The 7268-nt window shown below is 37.2% G+C and overlaps 1 protein-coding gene across 4 annotated transcripts in view; it reads right to left on the bottom strand.

The window, feature by feature from the left end:
• Positions 1-558, bottom strand: part of LOC108243952 (semaphorin-6D) — a 141154-nt gene extending 140596 nt beyond the window's left edge. For all 4 annotated transcript variants that reach the window (XM_037975694.1, XM_017429723.3, XM_017429725.3 and 1 more), the window contains exon 1: positions 327-558. The gene's annotated coding sequence lies outside the window, so the exon portion shown is untranslated. The remainder of the gene's footprint in view (positions 1-326) is intronic.
• Positions 559-7268: the final 6710 nt, after the last annotated feature.

The raw sequence follows: 7268 nt of genomic DNA on the forward strand, positions 1-7268 counted from the left end.
AGAGCCCCCCAGAGCCCCCAGCCCCTAAAAACTACCAGCTTTTAGGAAGGTGACTGGAGTTAATGAGAGATGCTCGTGTTTGTTTTTGTTGTGCTGACTTCACTGACAGCCGTCAATCAGAGGTGGCAAACGCGCACGCGCTCCCAAAATTGAATGCACGTGCCTGGACGCCAGCAACCGCACAATCCGACCCGTGTGTTCGGTTTCCTTCGTGCACAAACACACAGCAAAACTGCGAGGCATGCGCGCACGCGCACGCCGGGAAAAAGAACAGAAGGTTTCCAGCGAGGAAACGCGATTAAAGAAAAATAAAAGAACTAACTCACCTTTCTGTCTCCACATCTCCACAACAGGACCCGGCTTCCTCCGTCCGAGTCCGGCACAATAATCCACAACTGCCCCACTTATTTCCAATTTAAACCCGGAACCGAGCCGGTGAGGAAAGTCCTTCCCCAGAACCGAGACCTTAAAGTATAAATCCACCAGAGGAACCAGCTCAGAGGCACAGAATCAGTGAGGAGGTGCGTCCAGACCGGGTCAAAACGACACAATGAGGCGGTTCTCAGCAGCACAGCGTCTCTGGCCCCCAGGCCACGCCCTCCTCATTATCATAATAGATTGACTACAGCCAATCAGAGAACGGGACCGCAGGACCAGACCGCGCACTTCCTTAATTTAAAGACTATTAATTTTTAACAGCTTCGACTTCCATTAAAACAGGCTTGAGATAAACACTAAATGTATTAGGAAAACTTTCATTTATTTCATTAGAAAATTTTAAACGAAGTGATTAGGTTCGTGTTTATTGTATAGTTTGTTACTTTATTTAAACTTTGTGCAGAAATGTGTTGTTTAAAAAGCAAACACAACTGGTCTGTTAGTTTAAGGTGTGTCTGTCCCACATCTCATAACAATGATTTTAATAACGTAACTCTTTGTAGGCACCATAAACTCTTTGCAGCGAAATGTTTACCAATAATTTTATTCCTAAATATTCAGATTCAGATTCTCTATGTTGTCATTCTATATACAGCATACAACACACTACTTAAATCAATAAGTAGGTACAGTAGGTAATGTAAGTTCTTTGGGATAAGTATGTCATATCTTCAGTAATGCACACTTATATTTATTTAAGTAATCTATATTAAAAAATTACCTGTTTTGATATATTATACTGGTCATAGGGTATATTTTTAATAAATATTATGGAACAAATATTGTGTTTAAGATGTATAATTAAAACATTATTTGCAACCCTTTTTCAATTCATAAGGATTTTTTTAAACCATTTATTAAAATTACATTGAATACTCCTCTTTCCATTGCTCCTTAGTTTTGATGCTCATTTACCAACTTTTGGAAATGTACAAAATCAACCAAACGTACTATATATTTCTTTAGATTTATTGAATGTAAAATGAATCTTGTGCATTCTTTTTTGAAGGAACATTTCAAAACAAATATCAGTTTTACTTTTTAACTGAATAAACATAGCTAACTACCAATATGTTTAAATTGTCTGACTTCTCCGTCCCAAACGGCTCTTCCATGGACGTCACCATTGTTGACCTATTTTCAGTCACTTCGTTTTCTTAGCCAAACAAACACAGACCGTAGCTGGCAGTCATTCACAAATTTTGCTTACAAATTTGTAACTTAAGGACACATTTACCGTTAATATGAGAAAAAAATAATGTGCCGATTTGGTTTTTACTCAATGTTTTTGTCTTTTGCACTGAGGACCTTAGTAGATTCATGGTTTCATTGGATTCAGTCGTCAAAAAAATCTTATGACATCATAAACAGAAAAAAAACAAGACACATAATCAAATCTACTATACTATAAAGATGATCTGAGATGTCAAAGGTGAGCTGTCTAATATCTGCAGCACTTGTTGCTTGTTTGTAACCACTAAAACTAGTCTTACCAACGATAGGGGGCCAGCTCCAGAGTGCCCTCCACAGTCAGAAAATGATTTCCTAGAGGAAACTTCAATTAAATTTCCATCTCAAAAACCAAATTTTATTTCTCAGCAGGATAATTAGAGCCAAGTGAAAAAAAAGAAGTAAGGAAGATACTGCAAATGCAGCAGCAGGATTAAAAATTAAATCCCCTCTGCAGCATCTCTGTCCATTCATCTGTCTGTCCTCCTTTAGATCACCTCCTCCCTCCTCCTCCTCCTCATCTTGCTGTTTATGCAAAACAACAAATTAACGGATATGAGATATGCCAACATCTGGGGAAATAAGTTTTTGATTGTGCTAACGTTCCTGTGTGCCTGGTGAAAGTGTTATGTCTGCATCTTTGCTCTGTCTCCCACATGACTCTCGCCCACATTTTCCTGCTCTCACAGTGAGACGCAGCAGCAGCAGGGGTCCAGGTAATTCAGGAGCTCTCTTCGGTCACAGCAGAGGTAAATATGATCATCAGTCTCCCCAGTCACATTACAGTCATCAACAAAAACATCAGGCTTCCAGTGAGGCAAAATATCTGGAAGTAGACATGTGTTAAACCTGATATTGTGCTTTCATTGCAAATCTGAGGGTGAGCTGCTGGACGTTGTGTATTTTATCAGTGATGTCTTTTGATAAAACCTGTAGTTATAAAGAAAAAAAGTGAAAAATATAGTTATTGGACATATCATTTTGTTTAAATGTTAAAGGTTTTTTCACAGTTCATATCAAATTTACATAACAGTTACTACAACCACTAAAAATGGTTTTTATCACCTGCTGTGAAAATCTGAAGGTGTGTCTGTGTTCATGTGTCTGTTACCAAATATATCTGAAACCACCAGACAAGCTTTAATGAAACTTTCAGAAAAGAATCATTGAATAGCATTTGGAGTCACCTCAACCAACTGACCTTAGAAAACACAGAAATTGCTATACCTCAGTCAGTTCTACAGATATTGATGTAAAATGTGTTGTGCTCGTAGCTGAGACTCCAACTGGTTAACATTTGGAGCCAACTCAATTCAAAATGGTCGCTAAAGCCAAGTGACCTTAAAAATGTCTATAATTCAGTCAATTTTGTATACAATGTGCTAAAATTTGGAGTGGTAGTAGCTGAGAGTCATATCTTTGTTTTAAGCTTTAGCATTAATTGTTGCAGTCAACCATGTTAGTCTGTTAGCAAAATATCTCATCAACCAGTAGGGTTATTTTACTGAAACTCCCAGAAATTAATCATTGGATGTAAGTCTACAACTGTTTATCTTTTGGAGTTAACCCAATTCAAGACTGCCATCACAACCAACTGATCCTAGCAAACACAAAACTGGGTATAATTCAACAAAAGTTACAGATTTTAAGCTAAAACTGGATGTGGTAGTAGCTGAGAGTTTCTCACCCATATTCTGAGAACTACATATCGCACAACATCTTTGTTTAAAACTGTCACTAATTCTTACAGTCAGTACTGTCTGGCTGTGAGCAAAATACCTCATGAATACCTGGACAGATTTTAATGACCAGTTTCATTGAAGTATATGTTCACCAGCTGTTTCCCAGCCTTGAGAACCCATTTTATTTGTTCACATTAATATTAATGAGGTACCATATGAGCCACATGTCCTGGTTTTCTTCAGACATTTAACCTTTTAACCAAATATAAGTTGCTCTAATCTCCTCTTGTATTCATTACAGAAACACAGTGAATATATAGAAACACTGCAAGCTTTTCCAGCGCAGAGGTTGATGCATCTCTTCCATCTTTGAGGCTGTGTGGCTCCGATGGGGACGCTCTCATGACCCAACAACGGCTTTCTTTTTTGAAACTCATTCAAAGTGTGTGTTTTATGACATTTGCTGATTTGATTTAGTGCCTGTGTTTCAGCCCTGAGGGGGTGAACATGTCTGATTTATTGATTCTATTCCAACGAGAGCAACGACTAAAAACTGCAGAAGTGGCTGTGTGAAATGGAAACGCTCATGCATTTATTTATGTCATGCATTTCATTCTTTATAGTCTCGGCGAGGATGCTCTGCTCCAGCTGGTATTTAATATTTGAGTTGTATATAGGTACTGTAACTTAGTGTTTACATCTGATCCGAGTCCAGGCGGTCATGATACTGGGGTCGTTTTTCCTCCCAATAAACAATAGATACTTCTAACAGTAAGTTTATGGTTGTTTCATAGGATTCATTGGATCTGGATGTAGGTCGCTGGCTGAAATGTGTTTGAGAAACATGATAACCTAAAGGTCTAGCAGTCCTTGGAGGAATGCAAATTTCCCGCTGCCTTTAATGTGAATGTTTAAAACTAAAATCATCATATATCATCAACCATTTTGGTCAAACCTTGGAAATAATGTTATACTTATCAATTGGACACAGTCGGCTACAATAGGGAAAAGCAGTTTTAAAACAGATATCACACTATCAGTTAACGCTTGGAGTATAAGTTGAAAATTCATGACGTAAAAAACTAAATCTGCATTTGCAACAACTGTTTGGGGTTGAGAAGTTTGACAGTTTTGATGTATTGGTACATATTTGTGCTGATTTGTTGAGTAAAATATGCAGATAAAAGGATAGGTTAGGTTGAAATAGTAAAAATGCTGGTCTAGAAGATGTTTACAAATGTGGCATGTGTTTTTAATGTCGATCTCTGTCTTTATGGTGCTCCACTGCCCTGCTTTATCCCTAATATTTATTCTTGACAGCTGTCTTTCTTGTTCTTTTTCTTTTCTTTAGATTTTAACAGTAGATTCACTCTTATATTTCCACCTAAACATCTTCTTTGATATTCTATACTTGTCTGATTCTGCCATATTTGTTTACCTACCCAGACTAAGGCCAGCTGATGTCGCTCAATGACATGATTGAAGCTCCCATGTGGTTTTCGGTGGATTTAGGCCAAGTGCTTGAAGTGTCGATCCACGTTTCAGAGTTGCATGTCAATATATCTGAACATTTGATGTAATTCAGGATAATATTTTACATTTTTGATTCCATACTTTGCAGTGAGTACCTTTAAATGAGGTTGATGTCAAACTTCAATCAGATGAGGATGTACATCAATAATTCTTTCTGGGAGCTTCATTCATTCATGAGTTATTTTCCTAACACAACAGACAAATACACACACACACACACAACTAAATCACTGTCGCCTTCAGTTGCAGACAATAAAACTCAAGAAACACAAACACCATCTGCCCCTCCAAATAAGCATTAGGGCCAAGTCACTCTTTATAGTTCTGTAACTTATAATTTCTTTGTCCAACTTGAACTGTACAATCCCATCATCCTTGTTGCTTTTCTTCCCCTGGTGGGAATACATCCCAGCTGGAGAAATGGAAAAATTAAAAGGGCTTCCAACTGCCACTAAATGAGTGCATAATGAAGCAAATACGAGAGGTTTATGATATGTGAAAGGTTTATTATGGAGTCAAAGACATTACATTTTAGTGCATAATATAAGGGTAATAACACCTCCAGCTTCAAGTCTGCAGTCGTTGAATGAAGCAACATTCTGTGGATGGGAAAAATCACCCCTGCTCTTCTTAAGTGTTGGTTTTGTGATTGATGGTGTCACCGTGGAGCTCATCAGAACATAGACTAAAACCTCAACATAATATAACACTACATGAACAAGCATTACCATATGTGATGGTTTGACACCATGAGATGAGACGCTACATGACCTCATGGCATTCTGTATTAGTATTTTGACACACCACAGATTTATGCACGTATAGAGCCCCTTTTTTGGAGTGATTTACATACATTCTGAGCTTCTCCAGTGTCCTTTTGAGGCACTGAAATGACACACCTCATGGTGAAGCTGCAGCACAGGATGTCATTTCTTCATGGTACATGGTGTGAAACGGCACATGTGACATGACTTGGTGTGTTCGCTGTTATAATATAGAAGCAAGCTGAAGCTGCATGACCTGATTCTGCATTTTGTTTGTATGTTGTCACATGACTTAAAGTGACAGAAAGTGAAGCAACAAGATATGACCCAACATGATGTCATGCTATAACATGACATAACCTAAAAAATTGCTTTTTTTTCCTTACATCTGCATTAATGTCAGCTCAAACAGTCTGTTGAGGTGCAATCAGCGTTCTGTTCGGCTTGGTTTGAATTTGGACTGCAGACATTCATGAAGTAAACCGAAGGTACTCATTGCAAACTATAAACTCAAACATAAAATGTTTATTCTTAACTATAATAATTGGTGCAGTTTGAAACCGTTTTCTTCAATAGTTTTTCAGATATTTATATGCAATTCTTACATGTGCGTATTCATTCAATGCAAAACAAAACACTTTTATCTGCATACTTTACTCAAAAAAATCCGATTATAAATACATACCAGTACAAAATTGTCAGACTTTTCCATCCCAAGTGGCTCCTCCAAGAACGTCACCGTTGTTGACCACTTCGGCTGCTTCCATAGCTAAACAAATACATGTGGTAGATGGCAGCTGTTCACTGCTAATTTTTCTTATAATTTTTTAACTGAAGGACACAATAACAATCAATATGAGAAAAAGAATGTGCAGATTTTGTTTCATACGTCTTCACAACATTCGAATGAGTACCTTTAAGTCCTGAGGGAATGTGAAGCAATCTTTGTTAAATTGCAATAATTTTGGTAAGACTTGATCTGAAATGACCTTAAACTGAACAGATCTAAGAAAGAGGATGTCTTCCTTTAAAAAGTGATCCAACATGAGTGATGGTTATCATAAAAGTGTAAACATGTGCAGATTGATGGATGAACAGATGGATGGATGAATGAGTCAGCTGAGATGGAGGGAGATTAATGGGCTCAGTGGCATTTTTGAGAACTTATTTTTTGTCAGATTTATTTATTTTTTTGAATAGTGATTTGTTTTCATCTATCTTTACATCTTTGTTCCTTCATGATCATTCCACCATCTCAGCTGCCCTTCTGCTGTGTTCAGTCCGCTCCTCTGATCTCATTTATCTACATTTACGTCTCAGTCTTATTCATTTCATTTTTCCTACATTTTATTTCATGCTCTCATGTTTTTTTGCTTCTGTTTCTTGTATTATTGGTTTCTGCTAACATGATAAAACTTTATCACATTATCCTGGTTGCATTCGTTTTCATTTCGATCATTGTCATGAAAATCTAAATCAATTAAATTTATTAAGGTCAGTCTAAATATTTGCCCTGGGTTTTCTCTTTGTTTTTTTTTGTTTTGTTTTTGTGAGTTTTTTTTTTTCTTTTCCACTTTTTAATTCTCTTCATCTTTTTGTCTGTGCAGCTCAAAAAAGATTC

The sequence above is a fragment of the Kryptolebias marmoratus genome, linkage group LG5 (genome assembly GCF_001649575.2).
Source record: "Kryptolebias marmoratus isolate JLee-2015 linkage group LG5, ASM164957v2, whole genome shotgun sequence".
NCBI classification, from domain to species: Eukaryota; Metazoa; Chordata; class Actinopteri; order Cyprinodontiformes; family Rivulidae; genus Kryptolebias; species Kryptolebias marmoratus.